General features: G+C 38.8%; 1 protein-coding gene and 1 long non-coding RNA gene across 2 annotated transcripts in view; one reads left to right on the top strand and one right to left on the bottom strand.

Moving 5' to 3' along the window:
• Positions 1–27730, top strand: part of CACNA1H (calcium voltage-gated channel subunit alpha1 H) — a 383111-nt gene that overhangs the window by 142129 nt on the left and 213252 nt on the right.
• LOC141549787 (uncharacterized) overlaps positions 7836–27730 on the bottom strand; it is a 38316-nt gene continuing 18421 nt past the window's right edge. Inside the window, exon 2 of the long non-coding RNA XR_012484440.1 lies at positions 7836–8091. This is a non-coding gene — a long non-coding RNA (uncharacterized LOC141549787). The remainder of the gene's footprint in view (positions 8092–27730) is intronic.

The following is a 27730-nucleotide window of genomic DNA, read 5'->3' as shown; positions in this document are numbered from 1 at the left end:
TTTTACTGATATTCCTTTTTTAAAATATCATTCTTGCATCCTCAATACCTCACCCACAAAGGCATATGCACACAAACACAGCTTCTTTCTTGTAACAAATATTCTTGTAACAAATAAATGCAGTAAAGCAAAATGAATGAAAACATTGGCTGTGTACAACAAAGTATCCCTAATCCCACCCCAACAAAGCTGTGAGAAAAGGAAAGTCTGTTTCATTGTCAGTCATCTGAAGTTAATCTGTTTCTCTTTGTCTCTCTCCCAGATTAAAAAAAAAAAACAAAAAAAAATTCATTTATGTGAAGTAGAGAGACTTTTTTATCCTTTTTCCCCCCTCTCTTGCTTTCCACATTGGTCCAGAGTCAGAAGCCTTTCTGGGATATCCTCTTTTATTTTATTGATATTACTGCCTAAGTTTTTTCTCTGAGTTTTACATTTTGGGGCTACCAGTTCATATAAATCTTCCTACTTTCCTTTCAATTTTTCATATTTTCCATTTCTAAAGACTCAGTAGTATTATCAAATTAGATTCTAAAGTATAATTTCTTCATCTCAAATTGATGGGCAAAACTTTGTTTCCATTTTGATGCCATGAATTATGCTACTATAAATAATTTTTGCATGCATGGGAGTTTCTCCTCTGTCTTGGATCTCTTTCCCTTCCCCTTCTTGGGAGAGAAGAGATATCTTGGATCACAAGATCTGTATAGTTTTAGTGACTTTTCTCATTTAATTCCAAATTTTTTCCAAAATTTGGAGATTAATTTACAATTGAGCACTTCCTTTGAAAGTGATTCTATCATTTGTGATCTCACTGTGCTATCATAACCATTCCTGTGAAATAAGCAGAGCACAACTATTATTCAAGTTTTCTAGCTAAGGACCTGACCAAGCTCACTCAGTGAGTTAGGGTCAGAGCTGGGCCTTCTAGTTTTAGCCTCTTTTCTCTAAGACAGCTTTCCCTTCTTATTTCTGGTCTCAGTAGCTGAGATGCTGATTATATTCAAGAAGTGGCATACCCCCAGGAGGGAATATTGACATTCACAGCTGGGCCAGCTGTTCCCATAGCTGCATCAGCAGGTAGCCCCTGCGTCAGTGCAGCCAGCCTGGGAGTTATAAGCAGCAAATCCTTATTTATAGATCACATTCTTCCTTCTACTGTAATTATTTGTGCTTAAGTCTTGTTCTTCTCACTAGATTACATGCACCTTGAAGGTAAAACCACTTCATCATCCTTGCTGTTCTTCCCAAAATAAGGATCTGCACATAGCAGGCCTTCGTTGTATGATAAAAGAAATATATGAAATCCAGATACCCAGGTTCCAGGCTAGGGTCTAACTCTCAGGAGTTGTGTTGTCATAGGCAGATCCCTTCATTTAATGGCCTGGTGGAGGGAATGGGGAAACTCTAAATTTTTAGTGAAAGAACTTGGATTAAATCTTGATTCTATAGTTTTCTACCTTTGTAACCTTAGGCATCTTGATCTCTTTCTTTTATCTGTAAATTGAGGAGATAGGAATATGTCTTCTCCAGGATCATTTCTGGCTATATGAATCCTATGATGCTATAACTTTTCTTGAAGTTGCTTCCTTACCTATACTCTGAAGATGATATTCCTTAGAACCATAAATAAAGGGCTAGATGGAATTTATGGACTGAGTCCAATCTCAGTTTTTTTTTTAACTAATAAATATTCATATTGTTTCCCTTTTACCTTTTCTCCACAAATTGAAAGAAAAGCAAGATCCTTTATACAAAATATGTATAGTCAAGCAAAATAAATTCCTTCATTTTTTGTGTCCAGGAATATATGTCCAGGAATATTAGCATCTTGATACCATTTCTGTGTCCAGGTTTCCATTCCTGAAATCATGCCAGCTTCCCATTTTGCAGATAAAAATCACATAGAGACCCAAAGAAATTCCTCTAAGGTGACTGCACAGTCAATAAGTAAGTCAGGCAAGATTGGAATCCAAGTCTTTTCATTCCAAATCTTTTGCCTTTTTTTTTTTAATTACATCTTGTTGTCTCTCAATGTTATTGGAAAATGTATTTTGTATTATTATTATTATCCATATCTATGTGGCTTTCTATATCTGTCCAGACCTATAGATTTATATGGATGTCTAGTTAGGTCTTGAGATTTATATACATACCTATATTGTATGTGTATATAAATAGTATGTATATATCTATATCTGTCAATATTTATATCTATATGTATATTTATATCTATATTTATAAAGACATTGTATGTATCTAGATAGATCTATATGTATCATATCATAGATAGATCTATAGATATTCATGTATCAATATATGGGTATCTCGATATATGGATATAAATTGCTATAGATACCCACACATTAATACAGTGCAAATATGTACATACACATACATATATCCACACATGCACACATGTCTTTGTGTATGATATAGTATTGCACACTGCACACATATATCTAAAAATAAACATATATAGATAGATTGACAGATGAATGAATGGTTGATGGATAAATGAATGGATTTTAGATAGCTGGATGGATGAATGAATAGAGAGATAGAAAGACAGAGAGACAGACAGAACAGACCTCTCATGTGATTTAGGGAGCTCCTAGGAAAAGAATTCCTTTATCAATGCAGATAGGTGCTTTCTTATATAAGGAAGTACTCTATAACTCTTGAAGTTCTACTGAGTTTTGTTTTTTTTTTTCCTTTCCTATCCTGGAAAAAAAAAAATGTGACTTCCTGGGGAATCCCTGAAATTTATTCATCCCAGGCCTTGTTTTCCAATTTTCATCTGTTTCTCCAGATAGGCAGGCAGTTATCCTAAAACTTTCTCTCTGACACCTTCTCAGTGCTTGCATTATATCCTCCCATTTGGGGTTCATCCTTCTTACCTGGACTAGACTCTAAAATTATAACTTTTGCTTGATTTTTGTCTCAGCCTCAAGGAACCTATCCCTAAATCCTGCTCTTAAAAAATTCATTCCACAGATATTTCAGAAGAATTTGCTAGCAGTGACAGCTATGCCTAAATTGAATTAACTCTCTAAATAGATAGTGAATGCGCTCTCTAATACCCGAGGTCTCCAAATAAAGAGTAGATTATCAGTAGTTTGAACTGTTTTAGAGAATATATCTCCTCCTGGTTGGACTAGGTTACATTTGAGCTATTTTGTAGATAAATTTTTTATTAGGTTGTAAAGTCCATGAAGGAAAAAATCATGTTTCATCTATAATATCACAGTAGACATTTAATAAATATTTATTTAATTTAAATGAATTGAAATCTTGCGATTTTGTGATTTATAGAAAAGTATGTGCCCTATATGCATGTGTATGTATTACTCTTTAGAGATGGAGAAGTTGAGGCCCAAAAAGGAAAAAAAATTATTTAAACAGAATCATAGAGTTATTAGACATCTTCTGATTCCAAGTCCTCAATGTTTTTTCCACTATTCCACTCTGCCTCATTTGTGATTAGTCCTACCCCCAGTGGCTAGACTAAGGGTTAGATACTCAGAGTTAGAAGAAGAAAAATGTAGGACAAAAAATGAACAAGTTCCTCTCTCAGACATGCAATCTTAGAAACACTCCTAGCCCCCAAGTGATCTTCCTTCTCATTTCCATTTCTCAGGACAGCTCCGGAGCTCTCTAACTCAGGTACAAAGTTACCTGGGTTTCTATTCCTGCTTAATGTGGAAGAGACCCAATTTAGCTTTATGTGCTTTTCCAAAGCAGCAGAGAAAGCAGAACTTGTTCTCTGCATTCTTTTGCCTCCTTTATGTCTCTCTCTTCTTTATTGCCCTTCTTTTAATGCCAAGGATCATCCAATTAACCCTGATTCTGGAGCCTCACTACTGAGGGATCCCAATTCATCTCTCACCCAGATAACTCACTCTTGTGGGTCAGTCATCCCTATGGGGTAACCCACTGTGTAGAAACTCTGCTTTCCCTAGGTGGCCACATACACGCACACACACACACACACTATGTGTAGGCATATATCCATATAAACATGTACACACATGTGTATAGTTTTATGTACATGTATTTATAAGTATAAATATACACTGCATATTTATATGTACATTTGTGTTGATATATTTGTGCACATATTTTTGTTGTTCAGTTGTTTCAAGAACTTCTATTTATGACCCCTTTTAGGGTCTTCTTGTCAAAGATACTAGAGTGGTTTGCCATTTCCTTCTCCAGCTTATTTTACAGATGAGGAAACTGAGGCAAACAGGTTTAAGTGACTTACCTACAGGATCACACAGATATTTGAAGCTAGATTTGAACTCAGGAAGAGAAGTTTTTCTGACTTTAGGTCTGGCGCTCTATTCACTGAGCCATCTACCTGATTTATTCACACACACACACACACACACACACACACACACACACACACACACAAAAGTATATGAAAACCTAAATTGTGCATATAAATCTAGTGGGAAGAACAAATATTAATTGTAATCTAATCCAACAGAAGCTTATAACAGCTCCAATTCCTGATTATCCCCTCTCCATTTCAAGATCTCAGCAGTTCATATTTTTTCATAGCTTTAAGATTTATAGAACACTTTCTTATAGTAACTAGTATAACTGTTACTATTGTAACACCAATTTTACAGATTAACAAATTAAGATTTTGAGAGCCTTGCCTATGAACAGGTAGTCATGGAGCTAGGAAGAATCAGAGCCAGGATCTGAGTTCAGACCTCCAAACCCAGCAATGTTTCCACTATTCAAGGCTGCCCAAAGTCTCAGCATCCCTTTGTCCTCCTGGGGCACTTGTAGTCAGAGAGAAAACAATGTTTGATTTCAGAACCCTAATGGTAAAATTGCACAGGTAGGTAGGAAAAAAATCCTCCTGGTTGACTTCTCCTACTGATGTCACTTATATCTTGAAGACTGCTGCCTCTTTCACCTGCATGGGGAAGCCCACTTTGCCTTGGGACTTCTCACTGGTTCTCCCACTCGAAGGTAGTAGTGGGACCCAATTCTGACAATACTGATGTAGTAGATAGTGAACTAGGGACTCATCCTCTTTAGACTGGGACCCAATTAACCCCATTGGAAATAAGTTTAATTGGGCCCCAAGCAGCCAAGAAGGAGCTCCTAGATTGTTTTGCACAAGTGATTTTTTTTTTTACCTCATCAGCACCTTGTAGCTATGGCAACAACCAGAGAGACTGGAAAATAAGAGAAACTTTATTCAATCAGTGCTTCCTGCAGGCACACAATGTGTCCCAGCCTCCTTCTCTAGAATATAGAGAAATTGCTGAGGAGTTAGCCGATCCCATCAACCTCAGCAAGGCCCCCATAGAGTTATCTTTTCATTCATTTTGTCAGACTCCAGCTTTGCCATAGAAGTGGTCATGTTGGCCCTCAAGGAGAAGAAGCAAAGCATTTTAGAACTAGAAGGAAACTTAGCAGTCTTCCAATCCAGGATTTATTCTCTGTAATGCTGGGGGAAAAGACTTGGAAGGTATCTTTTCGAGGAAAAAACTGAGGTCAAAGATGTGCATAGACACACAGTGAATAAGCAGAACCAAGGTTGTCTTATGCATAGTCCAATGCTCTTGTTTAACCCCTAATTTTTCTACAGGAGAAAACAGCATTATAAAGTGGAAAGAATGATGAATTTGGAATGATTGTATCTAAGTGTAAATGAAGCTCGGTTCCTTTGCCTATTTCATGGACAAATCACTCAATATCTCAGATGACTCAGTTTTCCCCTTTGTAAAAGGGAAGATTGGCTTAATTGACCTAGAATATCCTTTTCAGCTCTAGGATTGAAGACCTTATGACATATAGAGGGAAAGTGGATTGCTCAGGGCTAGATAGCAATAGTAGAGTTAGGAATCTTCTGAATAAATTCAGCACACTTTCTGGCAGTCCTATATGTGTGACCCCATAACAAGTAATTTAATCTCTTTTAGTGGCAGTTTCCCTATCAGTAAAATGGGGACAATGATAGCAGAATTTTTGCAAGGATCACAGAATTGTTGCAAGGATCAAATGAGATAATATTTGTAAAACTTACTGTATTATAGAAATTAATCAGTTATAATAAAGAACTTATATATCATATAGATTTCTCTAAGAACCTGAAACTATTTGTTTTAGGGAGCTTACAAGTGGTAGGGGAAACAGCATGATGAGGCAGAAAAAAGAAAGTATATAATTAGAGGTCCTGGGTCCAAATCCCAATTCTACTACTTACTATCCCTATGAATTTAGGTGTGTCGCCTGGGCATATTCTACTGGGGTTGGGCCAATCAGGGAACCTTTCTAGAGGAAGGGAGCTTTGATTAGAACTTGAGTAGGATTGGAAAAGGAAGGGGGGGGGGAGAGAAGGGAGACACTCCAGTAAGGCAATGGTGGGAGTAATAGTTTGGCATATAATATAGAGTATTAGAGATCAAGGGCCCTTTAGAGATTATTCAGTACAACTTCATTTTTTAAAAGAGTTTATTTATTTACAAGGCAATTGGGGTTAAGTGGCTTTCCCAGAGTCACACAGCTAGGGAGTGTTAAGTATCTGAGGTTGAATTTGAACTCAGATTCTCTTGACTTCAGTGCCAGTGCCCTATGCATTGCACCAACTAGCTGTCCCCACAACTCCTTCATTTTACAGAAGGGAAAAGTGAGGCCTGAAAAATTAAGTGATATAAACTGTCCAAGAAATACTACAATTCAGATTTTCTTCTGACTCTACATTCCAGTGATTTTACCATTGTGTCAGTGACTCCTTTTTTTTAAATCTATTTTTAAGCATTTATAATATGTCCCTTTTACTATCTTTCCCTTTGAACCAAAAGGAAAAAAAAAGGAATCCTTATAAGCAATACTTTTTTTCCTTTTTGAATATATTTTATTGTTTCATTTTCTTCTCCCCTTCCTCCCTTCTTCCACTCATTGGGAAGGCAATCAAAAGCAATATGATATCGATTATACACGTGAATTCAGGCAAAACATATTTCCTTAGCAGTAACCTCTTATTTAAAAGCCTACTCTATACCAAGCACCCTGCCAGGTGCTGGGGAAGATAAAAAAGCTTAAGTGAAATAGGAAACCAGTGCTGATGGCGCTGGCAATGTGCCCTCCTCCAGAGCTCACAGGCTGGTCAGGGGACAGGGGCTCTCTGATTGAGAGTGGACACTCCCTCCTCCAAATGCAAACCCTAGCCTAGAATCTTTTCCAGTGGCTATTAGAAAAAGAGGCTTAATTTGTATTTATAATGCAAAGAAGCTCATATTTGTGGGACTCAAAGGCCCCCTACCCACCCAGAAAAGAAGACAGATATCCTTCCCATCACCCCACCCTACTGACTACTGCCAGTTGCTTGATTAGAATATCATCCTGGCCCCTGGCCACACTGAAGCTTAAGGAATGAGTTTTTCTGGCTCAGTGAGGAACATTCCTGGGCCTTCCCTATGTGATGTATGGGTGGGAGTGGAGGGGGGCGGTTCAGAGAAGAAATGCCCTGTCATTCCTATCCTTCTAGAGAGAGGACCCAGCAGAACTAAGAGCCTGAGACAGCAGCAGGTGTTGGGGGCAGCGGGGAGGGGAAGAACTAGAGATGGGGAACAGAGGTTGCTGGGGGAATTCCCTCCCTAATCTCCTCCTCTGCTCCTGCTTAAGCCCAGGCCATGCTGCCAGGTCACTGGTTCCCCAAAATAAGCAGGGGTGGGGAAGCCCCTCTCTCCGGAGCAACAGCAGGCACCCGATTCCCCACAGGAACAGGAGATAAGGTCCAGTAGTGTGCAGCTATTCCAAGGCTGCACATAATACCCTAGTGACCGGGAGCACAGCTGTTGAGGGTCTCCTGAATTTCCCTGTGACGTTTATTCAAGGTGGGAGGGAGTGAGGGAAGGGAAGTGGGGGCGGGGAACTTCTCCCACTTTGTACTCCTCTGCTGCCGCTGCTTCTGCTGATTAAATCGATCCCCTCTTCTTATTCATGGCATCCGGTTTCCATTCCATCTGCCAGGAAATTGTTAAATCCCTCAGAGAAGGAGCGAACAAAGCTGATCTCAAATCTCATCTCTTCCACAGATCCTGAGTTGGTTAGCTAAGAGAACTAAAGGAGGATAGATTAGTTCTTAGACACAAAGGAGCTTCATGGTCAACATAATTCAATTCAGATCACTGCAATTCAATATAATAATTAATAATAAGAGCTAACATTTATATAGCATCTACTATGTGCAGGCCACTGTGCTAAGCTCTTTACAGTTATTACCTCATAAATCACTTCACAACAACCTTGAGAGATAGATGCTACTATTATCACCATTTTTCAGAAAAGGAAACTGAGGCAAACAGCTTAAGTTATCTTCCCAGGGTCACACAGCTGCTTGTAAGTATGTGAGGGTAGATTTGAAGTCTGGTCTTCTTAAGTGAATTTCTTAATTAACTGGCTTAGAGATCTAAAGTTAAAGGGGCCTTAGAAGTCTTCTAATCCAAATGAAGAACTAAAATCCAGAGAGGTTTTACAAAACAAGACGCTGAATGGTAATAATGTCATCCACTGAGAGCACCTAGTTTACTAGCATTCTTACATATGTGGTCCCATTTGATGTTTACAGCAGTCTTGTGGTAGAGGCATATGAGCCTGGATTTTATGTCATTTCCCATCATTCCCTGATTACTACAGCCTTTGCTGGTGAACAAGGTTATGCTGGTAAATGTTTAATAACTAGATCTGGAGGGGAGTAAAATATACAAATGTAACACTTGTAAGTTAAATCTGCAGCAATAATATTTTCTCCATCACTTTCTTAAGCCTAGACCATCAGCAAAACAATAAATCAAGCCCTGATTTGTGAAATTTGCTGATTTCTGAGGTGTAAATGCTCACACTGAAAATTTAAACTATAGGCTCTTTATAGCTGGGAATATTCCTGGTAGTCTTCTCTTCTTCCAGAATGTCCATTGAATTTACTGTCCATGCTACATACCAGGCATTTGAATCTATCATGTTTTGCATTGAGAAATATAGTTTGTGTGAGCCTTAATTCCTTCCTGAATTTTTATTCCTTTTCCCCTCAGCCAACCAGCTCTCAAAGGGTCTGATTCTCTTCTCCTTCATCTTCTACACAGAGATGTTATGCTTCCAGAGGTAGGACTTTAGTCTGCCCTTCTTCTGCATAAGTCCTCCTTCCTATATGCTATGAACATCTCAAGGGAAGGCTAAGAATTTGTTCTTTCATTCTCAGATTCCACCTCCAGGCTATTCACTTATAGGAAGCAAAACCAAGATCACCATTTCCTCCTCCTCCTCCTCCTTCCTTCTTCTCCTCCCCCTCATTTTTCTTCCCTTCCTCCTCCTCTTCCTCCTCTTTCTCCTCCTCCTCCTTCTCCTCCTCCTCTTCTTTCTCCTTCTCCTCCTCCTCCTTCTCCTCCTCCTCTTCCTCCTTCCCTTCCTCCTCCTCCTCCTCCCCCTCCTCCTCTTCCTCCTTCCCTTCCTCCTCCCCCTCCTCCTCTTCCTCCTCCTCTTCCTCCTCCTCCTCCTCCTCCTCCTCCTCCTCCTCCTCTTCCTCCATCCTCCTCCTCCTCCTCCTCTACTTCCTTATCTTTCCTCCAGAGCATCCTTCAGCACCAGATTGTGCACACAGTAAGCAATGGGAAAGGAGCTTCTTTTGACCACACTGCAAAAGGGTTCCTGGTCGGTGGGGGTAGCCCAAGGTGAAGCCAGAGGAAATTGCAGTCTTGTTTCTTGAAGCTCAAATCTTTGCAAAGCTCTTTCAATCCTGTTTAATAACAGTCTGGGGCTGATCTCTCTAGACCAGACCTTATTTAGGCCAAATGCCTTCATCTTTCAGTCCCACAGCTACTCCAGGCCCAGAAAGGAAGAGATTATGGCTTCCCAAAGAAATAATCCCTACCTTGCCTTCTTCCTAGGACTGTTGTGAAGATCAGATGAGATAATGGAGGAGGGGGTAGGGAGAGAAACACTTTATAGAATGAAAAGTGCTGCCCAAAAAAAGGTAATTTATAACTTTTATAAAGGCACCTTAGAGATTATCTAGCCCAGTCTCTTGCTTTATAGATTAGGAAACTGAGGCTTGAAGAGTTGTTACTTAATTATACTCATACAGGCAATGTGCAGCAAAGCTGTTGTGTATCATTACATCATCTTCATCATCATTGTTATTATATCTTCTTCAGTAGGTTGCATTTAGAAAATAATGCTGGGAGAAATAGCTATTTTGCTATTATTGTTTTTATATATTATATATAATGTTCTCTGAACTACATTGCACAGGTAGACAAAATAACGGCTTTTTGTAATTGAATGAAAGTATTAGAATATAAGCTTATCTTCTGTAAACTCACTGGGAACATCCTTAGAACAAGGGAGCAGACAGGATAGCAAGCACTCACTTTGTTTTCACATAAATTTTAAAATAAATTTTATTGATGTCTTTTTAAAAATTTTATCAAAAATTTCCCCCATTTCTCCCTTTCCAGAGAGCTACTCTATATAATAAATAATACTTTTAAGGACAAAAAAAGGAGAGGAAAAAAATCAGCAAAATTAATTAATAGATCCTAAAGTCTAAAAATCTATGCAATGTGTCAACTCATAAATCCCTTTTACAAAGGGGTGGGAATAGGGGGAACTCCATGTAGCTTTTCATCTTCATAATTCTCATTAATTTTAAAATTTTTTTCTATGTATTTTTTCTATTTATATTATTCTGTGTCTTTATTTGATCATTTTATAATCTTCAATAAATCCTTATTGAAGAAATTAGATAAAATTATTTCCCTCTATTCAACCACTTCCCTTCTTGTTACATATTAATTTTGTTTGTCCAGAAGCTTTTCAGTTTCCTGTAATTTACACATATATGCATATCTATATATATATGTGTGTGTGTGTGTGTGTGTATTTTTTTAATCTCTGTATTTTCTCTGGAAATTCCCTGTCAATACAACATCAAGATTTTAGGGAGGCAGTGTGATACAGCCGTTCTGGCTGGAGTCCAAGGATCTGTGTTCAAATGCTCCCCTATTTGTACCTTGGCTTCCTCATCTGAAAGATAAGGCTAGATGACCTTTAAGGTCCCTAAAATTTTAAGAACATAAATTCAAAGCTGGCAGAGACCTCTGAGAAACTTCTAGTTCAATTCCTGTATTTTACACTTGAGGAAATTGAGTCCTTAGGGAGGACCTTGCTGAGATCATATACTTTAGTAAGTCTCAATGACAGGATTTAAATCTCATTTCTGTTTCTTTTTAACCTGACCTTCCCTGATTAGTGAAGGTTCTCCAGGTCTTTAAGTTTGGGAGCTGGGGCAGCTATTATGGCACAGTGGATAAAAGTCATACTCCCAAGGCATTCATCCTGTTAATTGGAGTAGGAATTCCTCTGAAGGAAAGTATGGAAATAAGGCAGATGGCAAGTTCCATAAATCCTAAGGGTTCAGGTATAGGGTGAATAACAAGGCCCAGAGAACAGTCAGCCAAGTCAAACTGGCCCATGGTCACTGTCTGGCCAGGGGAGCAACAGTCTCAAACATTCAATCAGCTGTTTGTCTAAAAGTCAATTCAGAGATGACAGAACAATGAAGAGAAGGGCTCTAGATTTTGAGATCTGATGACTCATTTTTTTCCTATGGCAATCTTGGCCTGGAGTCAGGACGGCTAATCTTCATGAGTTCAAATCAGGTCTCAGACACTTCCTAGCTGTGAGATCTTGGGCAAGTCACTTAACCCTGTTTGCCTCAGTTTCCTCATCTATAAAATGATCTGAAGAAGTAAAGGGCAAACCACTTCAGTATCTTGGCTATGAAAACCCCAAATGGGATCACAAAGAGTCAGATATGCCTGAAATAACTGAAGAAGTCAACTCTAGGTACTCTAACATTCCTTCTTTTATTAGAAAAAATGGTGATTTTGCATGACTTTAATGCTTGCAAAGCATTTTTCTCACAATCCTATGAAAGGGAACTAATATACAGAGGTAAGCCATTCTTTAGGCGTTGGGTCTGGAATCAGGAAAATCTTAGTTCAAATCTTTTCTCAAACAGTAACTTTATGATCTTAGGCAAGTCATTCCATCTCTGTTTGCCTCATTTTACTCATCTGAAAATGGAGATAATAATAACACCTATGTCCCAGGGTTTTGAGGATCAGATGATGTAATATTTGTGACTGGCACCCAGTAGGTGCCATATAAATATTAGTAGTTATTATTGTTATTGTTACATATTTTATAAAGGGACATATAAATGTTATGGCTGTTATTTCTATCATTACTATTTTATTTTACTTACTTTATAGTTAACTGAAGTCTGGAGAAGTGTGGCTTACATATGATCAAGCAACTAATAATCATTGGAACTGATATTAGAACTCAGGTCTCCAGATCTGAAACCCAGATACCATGCTTCCTATATCATCAGGCTAATGTGAGACACACATATGTCTAGAGATCCATGTAATTTTTTTTTTATTTTTTTTGCTCAACAAAACCCAATGTACTCTGCCTACTATTCAAGTACTTTCATAATCTGGCACCAATCTGCCATTTGAGCCTTTTCTGACATAAATCCCTCTACATGCACCAAACTGGATTACTCTTCATTCTTCCATGAGTGCCACATGTTTCCACTCTGTGCCTTTGCTCAAACTAATCCCTCTGTCTTTAATGCGCTCTCCCCTTCTGTTCCCACCTGTTACTCATTGTTCAAAACCCATGAAACATTCCTTGATCTCTTTCCCCTATTCATTAGAAAGTATCATTAGAATTTAGTCCCCATGAGGAAAGTGATTATGCTTTCTTTTTCCTTGAATCTTCTATTCTTAGTACAATTCCTAGATTATAGTAAGTGCTTAATAAATGCTTGTTGATTAATTGATCTTCCTTCTCCCTTGGACATCACATGGTACTTTTGTCTATACTGTGTACAGGTCTTAAGTATGTCTCCACTAGAGTTACTGTGGGTTTTTTGTGTATTTCTATATTCTCCCCTCTCCAGTAGATTGCTAATACCATGAGGGCAAGAGTAATCTCTTAATTATCCTTATATCTACCCCTAGTGTTATACCCAAAGTAGGCAGAGTGGTGTGCCTGAAGGAAGCCTGGATTGTATCTAGTAGAATGGAGTTTGAATCCTCACTGTTAGTTAACTGTATAATCTTTGATAAGCCTCTTACTCTTTTTCTATGTGTCTGTCTCTTCCTTTGTAATTCTTGGACTACTTACCTCACATGCTTTTGTGAGGAAAACACCCTATAAATTTAGATATCATTATGCAAAGATGAGTTAATATCTCATCTCTTTTACTGTGGTTTGCAACCCCTTATGGGGTCTCATAAGAGAATAGTGGAGGATTACAAAATTCTGACTTATTGTCAGTAAATGTCTGATTTCTATACCTATTTTAAATACTTATATACTCAGGGTTGTGTAAAAATTTCTCAGATGAAAAAGGTGAGGGTAAAAAATTTAAGAAGCCCTGAATTAATACTATTAGGGACTTAATAAGTAATTCTTTAGTAAAAACTCATATTTTCATGGTGCTTTAAGGTTTACAAAATGCTTTCTTTGCAAGGATCTCGTGTGATGTCTTAGTACATGTATTATTACTGACCATGTCATCTCCCCTGCTTGAGAACCCAAGATTCTTCAAATGGCCCTCTATTGTCTCTAGAATAAAATACAAACTACTTGGTTTGGCATTTAGAAGCCTTTGCACTTTGACTCCAGCTTTTCTTTCAATTGTGTATTGCTCCTCTTCCTAGCTTATTGCATATTGCTTCTTGTCACTCACTTTCCTGCCAGAGTAGCCTATTATTATTAATATTGCTGCCTAAACTTGCCATGCAATCTCCTGACTCCGCTCCTTTGCACGTGTTAGCTCCCTAGAGACCCCTCTCTTTTACCTCCTGGAATTAGATTCCTGCAAGGTTTAACCCAGAAGCTGCCCTTTTACAATTTCTCTTCCTGATGATCTTCCTTGCTGTCAGTGAGCTTTCTTTCTTTGACTATCATGCTGCATTTTAAGTGGATAAATAGTATGTGTACCTCTCCCTTTGCAATAGAATAAAAGATTCTTCTTTCACATTTATATTTGCATCCTTAGAGCCCAAAACAATGCATGAAATGAATATAGTAAGCACTTGATATATGCTTGCTAATTGGTTGAGGGAAGGTCCTGTTTTTCATTTTTTCTTCATGCTTCCCAGTGCATAGTAGTTGCTTAATAAAAGTTTGCTGCTTGAACGAGCCTCATTTTTGAAATGATAAAGCTGAGATTCATAAGGGAAAATGACAATGTCACACAGATAGCAAATGTTAGAGCTAGAGTTGGAACCCATCTCTGTTGTCAAACCAGATTCACTTTCCAGTACAGTACATGGAATGAATGAATGAAAGAGGTGGTTGCTTAGGAATCACAAAAGAATGGCTTGGGTGGCAAGGATCATGGGTCCTTCCTCTTTTCCAGAAGCCAACTTAAGCCATCTTGTCACAGTGGACAAGAGGTCTTTTAGATATCAGAAGACAAGACATCCTTTAGAAGGAGAGGGAGGGAAGGGGATGCCCAGAAGCTTTTCAGAAAGAAGTTTAATTAATTAAGGATACTTGGGAAATCATTGGCATTGAACATCACTGGAATATCCTTGCTAAATGGTAATTATCCTGGAACATGGATGCTAGAGGCCGTCTGGGTCCCAGTGAGCCTTCTTAGTACAGGAAGGAAAAAAAACTAGTCAGAAAGTGTGATACTCATGGAAAGAGGGTTCCAAGACAATCTCAGGCTCCAGTGGTTTATCACCTTAATGATGAAAGGTCATTTCACCCTGCTGTAGCTTCTCATTAATCCTTTCTCTGCAAGACCAGCCAGGGCCATGACTCAATGAAGCTAGGGGAAGACAGGAAGAAGAGAGAGGAAGAAAAGAGGAAGACAAAAGGAGAAAAAGGTATTTCATTATGAGGCATCATTCAGCCAAGGCTCTAGGGTAAGGGAATCCTAATTTACTGAACACTGAGCTATCTGGGTGACTTCAGGGAAGCAATTCTGCACCCTGAATTTTATCTTGTCTAGCCAGAAGGCTAGAATTCTGTTAGCTCCAAGTATGGCTAGGAAGTATGGCAATTACCCAAGTAATTGCAAGACAGAGATTGGTCTTTTGGTAAAATATGCACAGGCCTGGTGTTGGGACCTCAGCTCCAGCCTTACTTATTTATGTGACTTTGCACAAGCCCCTACCCACTCTGGGATCCAATTTACCTTTCTATAATATTGGGAAGAGGGGCAGACTGAATGGTTTCTAAGCTCTCCCTTCAACTTTTCTTTGGCCATATAGCAAGTAAAAGTACTGGGAGCTCTTCCTTGAGAAAGAAGGAAAAGAGGATGAGAATTCTATATGGTTTGCGTTCTTAGTCTGACTAAGGAGACAGAAAGCAACGTAATCCATCCCACTCACTTTATCTACAAGGAACTTAAATTTCAAAGTTAAATCATTTGTCCAAGGAAATACAAGTAATATATATTCAGATAGCATTTGAATCCAAATCATTTGTATCCCTTTTGCTGTCACACAAGAAATCCCAACATGATTTGGTATTGAGGGCTGAACTGAACAGCTCAGACTATGAGGGCTGTAGGTACCCAGGGGCATGACAACTCAGGGTGGGTTTGGGTTTTTTTGGTACAGATCCCTCCTGTATCTGTAATAATAATAGCCAGCCACTTTTTGAAGAGGGTGTGTGTCTTGTTGGATTTCTCTTCCCCATCCCCCTCCAGCATTCTTTCCTATGCTCTAGCAGCCTTTTCAGCTGTCTCTCTTACAGTCCTTCCTCAGCTGCTCAGTCTCAAATGCTAACAGATCCTCCTCCCCCAGAACTGGCTATTGTTTTAGCTCTTGAGAGAGGGGTGAGGGTGGGGTGGTTAGATATCTGTCCTTAAAGTCCACCCATTTGTCTGAGATTCCTGAATGCTGGGCATAACTGGGTTGTGGTTCCAAGGGGCTGTCCAGAATGGAATGAGGAGAGATCAGTTCTAAGAGCTCATCTAAGGTGAATGGAGTCCCAGATTGGGATTGTGACTTCTATAGGGAAGGACCCTTCCCATTTCCTCCTCCTACTTCCCCAAGATACTGCTGAGCACAAAAGTGCACACCAAGTGGAGTCTGGGAAGACTAATTGAATAGAATTTGTTTCCATTATCATGAGTCAATCAATACATTTATTTTTACTTGAGTTTCTCCACTTGCAATATAGAAATATCCCTGATTCCTTAAATGCTAATTTGGGACACTAGCCTAAACACTTTGGTTCTCATCCTGACTTTGCTACTAAATGATAAAAGATAATGTTTATTTGTGGTTGACAAAGCCCATTCCATCCATTCCTTCAGCCCTTAGGACAACCCTGTGAGATAAGTGTTATTGCTATTTTCAAAACTGAATCTGTGATTTTTATTGGCATAGGGAACTCTCAGTAGGTGCCGAATGACTTATTGGGCATTATGTGGCCAAGGCAGCACTTGAACCCAGTTCTTCCTGACTCCAGAGCCAGCTCTCTATCCGTGTGCCATTTTGTCTCACAGTACTGGCAATATTATCCCCCATTTTACAGTAAAGGAATCTAAAACTCAGAGAATTTAAGTGATTTCCTCTAGGCCAGTAAGCAAGGATGAAAAGCAGGATTCAAATCCAGTACTCTCCCTATTCCAGGTCCAGCACCACCAGCTGCCTCCAAGATAGCCCCAAAAGGTCACTGAACCAACCTAGATAAAGGGGAGGGTGCTGAAAATATTGCCCCATGGGGTTGCCCTTAAGGTGCAGTATAGCTAAACCTGCTTCAGAACCAAGGGCCCTAAACTTTATACCCTGTCCAGTCTCCCCCCTCCATAATCTGTTCCAGAGAGGGCAGGCACTTTTTCCTATGTACCACCCTGGAGGATATAAACAAAAAAATTTACAATTCAAAGTATGTTTCATATCGTGTCATTATAGAGTTTAACTAAATATCCAGCTTGATTGTTTGTTTTTAAATAGCAGTCCTTGATTGGCATGCCGACCAAAAAGGAACAACTCTATCATCAATGGAAACTGCCCTGGCCTAGAGGGTGTTGTAACTGGGGAGGGTGGAAGTTCCAGACCTAACACTCAGAAAGCTTCCTTCACTTAAGTGGCTGGTGAATCTCCTGCCTCCCCTCAAATGAGACTGGGGCCCCTTTGGCACTAGAAAGGGTCCCATTTCCAGGTGAACTTGATGCTGCTGACAGGAGCCAGACAGACCTATTCTCCTATGGTGTGTGCCTTTCTTCCCGCACATATTCTGCCAGATAGTCTGGGCTCCTTCTACAAGGAGTCCAGACCCTTCACATCTGCCTGACCCATTACATTTCCCAAAGCACTTTCACATCCATTCCTTCCTTTTATACTCAAAGCAATTCCTTTAGGGGGTCAGAGCAGGGATTGTTTTCTTTCTTTTGCAGAGGAGAGACTGGAAGGAAAATGACTGACTCAGAGAAATGAAGTGAGAAAGGAAACTTACAGACTTATAAAATGTCAAAGAGACTTGAGAAATCACCTATTTCCTCTTGATCATTCTGCAAAAGAGAATGCTGAACCCCAGAGAGGGACAGAACCAAGACTAGAATTTAAGTGCCCTGACTCTTGATTAAATGATTTTTTTTTTGATTTACATACTTCCAGTGATGGAGAACTCACTATTTCACTAGAATACATGCTCTATTTTTGCATACCTTTAATGTTTAAGTGGTACAATGGATAAAGTACTGGCCTTGAATCAGAACTCCTCTTCTTGAATTCAAAAGACTTCTCCTACTAGCTGTATCTGAAGAAGTCACTTAACCCTGTTTGCCTCAGTTTCTTTACCTGTAAAATGTGCTAGAGAAGGAAATGGCAAAACATTCTAATAACTTTGCCAAGAAAATCTCAAATGGGGTCACAAAGAGTTGGTTGGACACTACTGAAAAACAGCTAAAAATGTTTAAGATCATAGGTGTACCAATTTTCAAAATGGGGCACAAACTCAGATTTTATCTAGTCCTGTTTGAACAGGAATCCTCACATAACCGACTGCCTAAAAGTATTATAAAAATATTCCACGGGTATAATCAGGGATGTGATGGAGCCGTTGTTGGCAAACACTATGAATCAGGATTTGATTTACAGTTTTGTTGAGTGTCTAAACATAAGAAAGTAATTGAGGAAATGTTCATAATGGAAACTAAACTTAAAAGTGTATCATGCATACTTTTTTATTTTCCTTGGAGATCTGGTTGTTAAGACCTGGTTGTTAAATATTTAGTAGTATGTCCTTGATACCCATGGTGTTATAATCTTTATGTCAGAGACTTCCTTCTGACACAAAGTGATCTTTAGAGCACTTTCATGACACCCAATAATTAGAGACCTCCTCTGAAGGCCAAAAAGAAAAATTCTAATCCAATTTCTCCACAATATCCCTTTAGATATTTGAAGAACCTGAATAAGACCCCCACTCATTTTTTTTTGCCTCCCTAGGCTAAAAATCCTTACTACTTGCAGCTTATTTTATAAGCCTGGTAGATCAAGATACTCTTGATCATCTTGGTCACGCTATTCTTGACACACTCATGTTTTTCCAGGTCCCTTCTCAAAGAGTGATGATGTACAAAACTGAAAATAAAACTCCAGATGAGCTCAGACCAAATCTTAGTATCATGAGACTATCAATTTCTCCCTTCCTTCTGGACACAGGTTGATGGGACTTGAATTCTGTGTAATGGCCTCTTCTTATCATCACTTCCCAGTCTCTGGTGAATACTCTCCCTCTCTGCTGTAAATGTTTGTTGAGTTTTCAGTTTCCTGTGTTACTGATCTTTTGATAAGATTGTTAGCTCATGGAAGAAATGAATGAAAATGACTGCGCACTGGCCTATAAAGCCCCCTTAGTCTCCTTGAAACAGCTGCAAGGCCTTTATCACTTTTTAAAATCCAAATGTATTTTGTATCTCCTTACCCAATCTTTACCCCATTTTCTAGGCCACTGAAGAGGACTGGGGTAATCCAAGGGATCTCCCTGGGGATAACATCCCTATACTTTCTCAAAATGGAGAGTGGAGTTTAACCTTAGTAGGTCACAATCAATTTAGCTACTTCCTCCATCTCTACCCAGCAGGATGCTGGGGCTAAACCCCCTGGGTCCATCTTCATGGAAGTTCTCAATGTCAGTGCCAAAAAAGCCAGGCATCATGAATTCTAGGTTTCTGAGAATAGCCTAAACTTGGCTGATAGCCTGGTCTGGGAGAAGGATGGAAGGATATTCCCTAAAAGTGACAGGCCATGATTTAACAACATTTGGATCTGAATGTAAAATAATACCATGTTACCTCCATTCCCCAACACCCATCTCCTGACATACGTACCTACACTAAGAAACACAGAAAACTATTGAGGCAGCCTTCCAAATCTTGTTTTTTATTGCTGTGTCAAATCACCTTCCTAAAAATTCCCAAGAGCTCCTTTTTTTATTAGTGTACCATAGCTTGCTACATTTACATAAATTGAAATGAATCTTAAGAACATCTCATATGATCATACTCTACCTATATTCCTCCTGGAAATGTCCAGATTTATACTGTTTTACCCCTACTTGGGGCTTCCTCTGGGAACAACCGAATTTATTTAGGTGTCCACATCAAAAAAAAAAAAAAAAAGTACCCTAAGCTTCTCTGAAAGTACTAAGGTTGATAAAGTATGGCATATAGGACAGGATTTATTTATCTCAGAAAAAAGCAAAACCTTCACACCTGAGCCCAGAAAGTCTACCCCCACATGTCTTTGAGCAGTTTCAGAAATGGAGGCCTTAGCAAGGGAGAGCTTTTGAGATTGATAGGAAATTTGCTCTTTTTTCTTTCTTAAGGGTAAATTTTTATTGATATATTTTAAATTGTATTTTATTTTCCCCAATTACATGTAAAGATAATTTTAATATTTATTTTTTTAATTTTCAGCTCCATATTTTCTCTCTCCCTCCTTTACTTTTCCTCTCCCTGAGACAGTAAACAATTTGATATAAGCTATAGATGTTTAATTGTGTAAAATGTATTACCATGTTGATCATGTTGTGAAAGAAGGCACAGACCCAAAGGGAAAAACAAAACACAAATTAAGTACAGAAAGTATTCTGTTCAATCTGTATTAAGATTCCATTAGTTCTTTCTGTGGAAGGAAGATAGCATTTTTTCACCATAAGAGTTGACTCTTTTCTCCTGGATTTCACAGTACTAGTCAAAGCATTATTCATCGCTTTTTCTTTGCTTCATTGTGGTTCCTGCTTCTGTCTGATTCAGGAACTCCTCATCTATGAGTCTGTGACTGAGCAGCCAAGAGCTGTATACCTAGGTGCTAAGCAGACTGCCAAGTGATAGATGATAGAATAAAAGCTCCTTAGAGGCAGGGGCTGTTTCACTTTTGTATTTGCATGATCAGTGCCTAGCACAGTAGTTGGCCCAGAGGAGGCCCTTGATAGATGCTCATAGATTGATTTATAGGAAACATAATCACCTTGTGTGCCTCGGAGATGCAACAGGATTTCTGCTTTCTTTTGGGAGCTCTCTGCTCAGATGTAATGATCCTGAGCTCACTTTTCCAAAGTAATTTGAGACTGAAAACTCATTTTCCTCATAAGGACCCTGTAAGGCAGGCAATGTAAGTACTACAAGCATTATTATTCTCATTTTACAAATAAGAAGATTGAGGCTCAGGGAGGGAGAAAATAATTTGCCCAATGTTACAAAGGTTACAAAGCTTCTAAGTATTGGAAGCCAGGATTAGAAGGCTGAGACACCTTACTACATTCCCTCTTGAATATCTTGATATTTAAAGGTGATGCAGAACTTAACTCTCAGCTAAGGCTACTCCAGTGGCCCCATAAGAAATTCCATGGGTTATATGCCTGCAATAATAATAAATAATAAAAGAGGAACACCAGAAAGCTGGGGCTGGGAATCACTACTGACTCCCATACTGTTCCCAAAAGATCCAGAAGATAAGTTAGACCAGGAGAGAGGAATAGGAAATCCTCCAGGGTTTCTTTAACAGCAGGGAAATGAAATCAGGTGATGATGATGATGGTGGTGGTGGTAGAAATTGAGGGAGCAATCTGTTTCTGCTTCTACTGAGTTTTCAGTTGTACAAAGCTCTTTCTCACAATTACTCTGGGAGTACTTAGTCAAAAATATTTGGATCCAAATTTTACAGATAAGAAATCTGAAATAAAGTGACTGGCCTATAATCATGCAGAAGTAATTGTCATAGAGCCAGAATAGGAACTCAGGTCTTGTGACTCCAGGATCTCTACTATAATACCATATTAGAATGGTGAACCAAGGTCAAAGAGGGATACCAAAAGTAAGTAAAGTAATTAAAATTTGAGGATGCTAATTGAAACACCCTCAACAATAGACACAGGCATCTGATAATCTGCCTTTGATAGGCAACAAACAGTAGGATGCTCATTACCTGGAAAGCATAGAGTTCACCTTTGTCCAATGAAAGCTATAAACATAGGCATAAATTGGAAGGAATCAAAATTCTCCATCCCAGGACTACCTTGGAAGACTAATGTTATCTCTCCTTCCCATGGCCCAAACTCCCACGTAGGCCTATTAAGAGCTGACACAGCAGGGTTTGTGATGCAATTTAAACCCTATTGATTTGGGAAAACAGAACAGAGTAACTGGGAAATTTCTACACAGATTGGGTGGGAAGCTTCAATGAATACAGGTGAACCATGATCAAGAACTGAGGAGACATATCGATGATCTAGAAGAGAGCCAGAGAGGCATCTAGTACTAACTCAGGATTCCTAATCTGGTGGAAAAAGTCTGCTTCAGGGGTCAACCACAGTGATGATTGAGAAACAAGGGTCTGAGCAGAATTTTTAAAATTATATTTGTTTGTCATCTACAGGAATTCATGTGATTTATAAACCCAACCTTGCTCAAATTGCTATCCATTTGGGAAAACTAGAAAATTCCTCTTGCTGTTGCCACCCTCATCAGTTTTCCTGGACTAAGCCACAGGTGGTTGTAGATACCCCTATGCTTTGGAAAGGAGCATTGTGGGGGGAAATATTCTCATGAACAAAATACTTGGATGTTCATTCAGTCAGAATCACTGGATCCCTGCCATATATTGGTTATTTCAGTTCGTAACCCCCATCTGAATGGTAGTCAGTGTGCCTAAGAGGAGCTAACAGACTTCTAGAGGGTCCATTTTGCCAATTTAGTTTTATTCTGTGACATGGCCATTATTCTGGAGGCCAGATAGCCCAGACAGATTTTGAAGACCTGTTCTACTTTTCCTTCTCAATCTCTCTCACACCAAAGCTAGCCACAAGACTGTTCTCACTCCACATATTCAGTTGGCCACTGTATCTTGTGGTTCTTCCTCTACAATGCCTTTCAATGAGATTCTTTCCTTCTATTCGTATTACTACTACCTGAACTTTTGCAATTTCCTCTCATTTCTTTCTCCATTCCAGTCCATTTTCCACCCAAATGCCAAAGTGATTTTCCTAAGCCTAAGTTTGACTATGTCATGCCCTATTCAATAATTTCCAGGGGCTCCTTATTATTTCTAAGAATCAAATATAACATTCCCAATTGAGCTTTCAAAGCTCTTCATAACCTAGACCTACCTTTCAACCTCAGTCATTCCTCCCTTTCTTATCCAGCCATGCGGACATGATTGCTGCCCTTCACACACATCTTCATTTACCATCTCTGTGTATTTACATTTGCATACCACAACTGAAATCATTCCCATCTTCTATCTTAGCTCTGCCTCTTAGAATCTCTCATTTCTGTCAAAACTTTGCTTAAGTAACCTCTGTTTCTTGAGCCATTCCTGATTCCCCTCTCAGCTGTTAGTGCATCCTTCCCAAACATTTACCCACTATCTACTTGTATATGTATACACAAACATACATATAGATGTATATGTATATATGTATGTATATAATCTCCTGCATTTCTTCTTAGGAAAAAATGGGGTTCATATCTTTCCTTACATTACCATTCAGGAAGAAGCACTCATCTAACTTACATAGACAGAAAAACACAAATGGGGTATCAGAGGGAAGTGAAATGGGGGTGGGCAGGAATACATCTAGGGTGTTCTCTAAAGTCCCAATAATCTAGCACTCACAGAAGATATGTAAGTATATGTAAGTAAATATTTGTGTATTTATGTGTATGTTTATACACATAAATACACAAATATATAAATACATGTATATACTTTAATTACGCCCACTTTTCTCCCCCTCAATAGCTCCTAGCAAAATATCTAGTTCTTAGTAGGGACTTAATAAATGCTTGTGGTTGATTGACCTATCAATAGTGTTCTGCAGTGATGAATGACTAGACTAGAAATAGAACTTCTATAAATGCTAGATTATTGGGACTTTGGAGAATACCCTTGATATATACCTACCCACTCCCATTCCACTTCCCCCATTCTCTGCTTATATCTTATTTGTGTTTTTCTGTCCCTGTCTGTTGGATGAGTGTTTCCTCCTGACTGGTGATGCAAGGCGAGACAACAACTTCATTCACATTTTCCTAAGCAGAAACGCAAGAGAACTCTCAGGAGTGTGGGTGCCAAGGACTGCACAAATGCCAAGCAGAAGGAAGAAGCTTGTTTCAGAGCCTGTTACCTTGGCAACGCTTGTAGATGTGGGTCACTGAGAATATAGGGGAAGTTTTGAACTTCCAGTTAAACCTTTAATGGTCTTAGAAGCACTAGAGAGCTGATGAGAAAACAAATACATGGTTATCTCTGTCTTCAGGAGGAGTAAATTCAGTGGTGATTTATGTACCCTTTAAACATACCTATCAAGTGTTTCTCTAAGATTTAATGGAAGAGAAGACTCATCATCAATATGCAAATGTAGCAGATTCCTCAGCTCTAAATACTCTCAGTTCTAAGTCAAACTACCTAAATGGACAGAAGACTCAAGTCATTCAGAGAGTCTTTGCTAAATATACCTACTGTGTGCCCATATCTATATTCAGTACTACAAGGTGAAACAGAGGAAATGTGTTTCCTGCTTTCAAGGAGCTCACTCTCCAGTTAGAGATATAATAATTATGGATATGAAATAAAGTGAGAGAGTCCCAAGTTCCTACTGAATACACTGGGAGGGAGGGAGTAGGCTCCAAAGCCTTGCTGTTTTCTCTGAGCCCAGTAAATTAAATCAGCTCAAACTGAGTTTCTAGCAGTACTGAGCTCCAAGACTCTGATCTTAGAATAGTTTGTGAGCACATCCAATGTGAGCCCCCCAGGAAACACACCCACATAGAACATGTCTCAAAAAACAGTCATTCTACAGGCTTGGGCATGACACTACCAAGACACAGTGAAACAAATAGAATAGAAAAGACAGGGACCTCAAACTACCACAATCATATTGCCTTATTGGACCAAGGGTCCCATTTCCTTCTCTCTCTCTCTCTCTTTCTATCATTCTGCAACCACAGAATTGGGGAGATTGGTCTAAAAATTGCAGTTCTAAAACTATGCATAATTATTATGTTATTTCTTGTTATAGTATGGTTCTGAGAGAAGACATAGGACCATAGAGTTCAAGCTAGAAGAGACATTAAAACCTATTGAATCCAACTTTCTCATTTTATACACGCCCAAAGTGGGACACAAGTTAACTGACTTGTCTCAGACTAAATGTCTGAGGCAGGATCTGAACCCAGCTCTTCCTGATACCCAGTTAAATGTCCATGGCTATTTTGGATTCACAGAGAATTTTTTTTCTTTTTTTCCCCTGAATTAGGGACTTTGTTCCAAGGGGTGAAGTTGCCAAAAGATTGACCCCTTAATAAACTATTTTCATCAGTCATTCCTAATTGAAGATAGTCAATTTGCTCTTCTGCCTCATCTTTCTATAGTCTGGATATCATAGCCTCTTGTTACTCAATCCTGTTTACTTGCCTCTCATCACTGCAGTTGCTTTCTCTGGTAGTCAGTCTTGCTTAGATGATCGACTCTGCCAAGATTAAGTCAAGGGGAAGCATTAATCTAAAACTCAGAAGACCAGGTTTTACATCCTAGCTCTAACACATAGTAGCTATATGGTAAAGTTCATTAGAATAATAAGTAATAATAAAAGGACAATCAACAGGTTCTGAGTCAGAAATGTATTGTACCCCATTCTTTCTACTTTTGAGTTTTCTACATATTCTTAATGTTAGCTGTCACTTTTCATTTTTGTTTTTTCTGCTGACAACAATAATCTTTACTTTCTGTTACACTTTCCAGTCCTCAGTTTCTTATGATGTAAAAATAAGTGGGGTGGACTAGATGATTGCTAAGATTCATTCAAATTCTAAATTCTGTCATTTTTCAGCTAACAAATGCTGTCTAATCCATCTCATTCCTCCCCCATAAGTGAATACATTCAGTTAAAGTCCTTTGAACAAATATTATCTAAGCATCTATATGTGCTTGGTATGAAGTGACAATAGTCTCAGTCTTCTCCTCTAATTAAAATGATTTATGGACAAAAAGGGGCTGGTGACTCTCCTTATCTGCCCTGCAACAGTCTAAAAGAGCCTAAGCCATCTTCAAGTATATTGAGGTGGGAGAAGAGAAAGGAACTGGGGAAGTCCTTGATAATTGACAGATAGGTATAAATGAATAGCTTGCCATGCCATGCTAATGAAGACCTATCATTTCTTCTAGCCCACTTTGAATTTTCCCTGTCAGCCCTTCAGTCTATTAACTTGTCAGTCAGTTTGGAAGGAAATTGAGAAATTGCCCACAAATATTCTCTCCCCAGTCCAAGAGAGCAGAATAGATTGGGAAGCCTTGGACCATTGGGGATTTCCATATAGAAGCAGTCCAAATGCAGCCAAGTGAAACTGACTCATTGTGGCACCTCTACTCCTGGGATTGCCCTCCTCCCAGAGACAGAGCCAAATGGATTCAATTAGGGGAGCCATGGCCCATCAACTACAACAATCTCCCAACAGCTTATCTGGACTCTGTGGGTCATGATTAAGATTTTTGTCAAGTTCAAGGCAGTTACGCATCTTGCTTTAATATTGGAGATCCTGAAGAAAGCAATCAGGTGTAAACCTTTTACATGGTTTCATGATAGTGCCAGTAAGAGCAGTAAACTTCTGAATAGGTGATTGAACATGGGGAAATTTTTCTGTTGAATGCCTGGTTCCTTTGGAAAAAGTTGATTAAGAGGAGCCTTGAGCTTAGTATCAGGAGATCAGAGTTCTAACTCCCATTTGACCTCTAAGGAACTATAAGCAATCTTCTTCTTTTCCTGGCTAGATCCCTAATTCATTATTTTTCAATAAGTCAAATGATAAACATGTTAAGAAGCTACTACATACTAGGCAAGAGATAGTATAGTGGTAATAGACAGAGAACAGACCTCAAAGTTATTAAGACCTGAGATCAAGTCCTGCCTTTATTACACCCTGTCTGATGATTTTGGCTGAGTCGTTGCAGCTTTCAGTGTCCCAGGCAACTCTCTAAGATCCTAATGGATTACATACATACATACATACATACATTACATAATGGTTACAATGGAGCTATTGGTCTGAATTGGGGGAGGAGTACTTGCCTAGGTTTTCTACAGTGATGAAGAAAAAGAGAGAAGAAAAGAAAGAAAAGAAGGAAGGAAGGGAGGAAGAAAGATATAAGGAAGAAAGAAGGAAAGGAGAGGAGAAAGGAAGGGAGAGAGGAAGGAAGAAAAAGAGGGAAGGAGGAAAGTGAAGAGAGAGAGAGAAGTGCCTATTACAGTGCTGATGATAAAACATAAAAACAATATTGAAATAGTACTACCTTCAAGGAGTTTACCTTCAATCAGAAAAACATGTACATCTGGTGAGATCGGAGAAAACCTTGTCAAGGAGATTCTCCTATTCAGTTCAACAAGTGTTGATTAAACAAATACTTTAGTAAACTATATTAGATAGTTACTGAGGGAGATAAACAAGTCCTTGCCCTCTAGGCGACTTCAGTCTAATAGGGGAGATTAGAACTCCACATGAATAGCAAGGAATAAAATGAGAAGGACAAAGAAAAGCTCTAGTCTAAATATATTATATTAAAAGAAGACTAGATTAGAAATGTATTAGAAAAATCATTTTTGGTTGGATGAGGAATTGGAGAAAGTAGGTTTACAATCTGGGTCTTTGAGGACAAAAAGCATTTCAATGTGTAGAGACATGAAAGGAATTTGTTCTACCCTGTGTCAAAGTATGTAAATGCACGAAAAAATAAAGGCGGTAGAAGAGCTAACAATAAGCTTTTTTCAACATCCCTGGCAATGAAAGGGATGGCATGAGAATAAGATGAAGAGGGCTCTGAGGACTTTGGAGAAGACAGTTTTATCTAGTCTTAGAAATCTGCCTCCATGATTGGAAGTGTAATGCTCTATTCCTATTTCTTTTCCAATCCTCTAGAACTTTCCATGTTACATAATCTTTCTGAGACCATTTGATAAATCAACAGCCATGTCTGTTTTCTGCACATCTAAGGATGAACTTTATTTGTGCCTTGTGACTTGAACTCACCAACAGGACATGGTTTCTCTTATTATCTTCCAACATATAATTTATCACATCCCTTTAAGCAATATTTATTCTGTACTTTGCAGTCTAGATGTTCTCTTGGACTGTGAAAATAGAAGTAAAATAACAGTT

Source organism: Sminthopsis crassicaudata, chromosome 1 (genome assembly GCF_048593235.1).
Source record: "Sminthopsis crassicaudata isolate SCR6 chromosome 1, ASM4859323v1, whole genome shotgun sequence".
Taxonomy (NCBI): Eukaryota; Metazoa; Chordata; class Mammalia; order Dasyuromorphia; family Dasyuridae; genus Sminthopsis; species Sminthopsis crassicaudata.
Note: the sequence above shows the minus strand (reverse complement) of the source record. Positions and strands in the feature narration are given on the sequence as shown.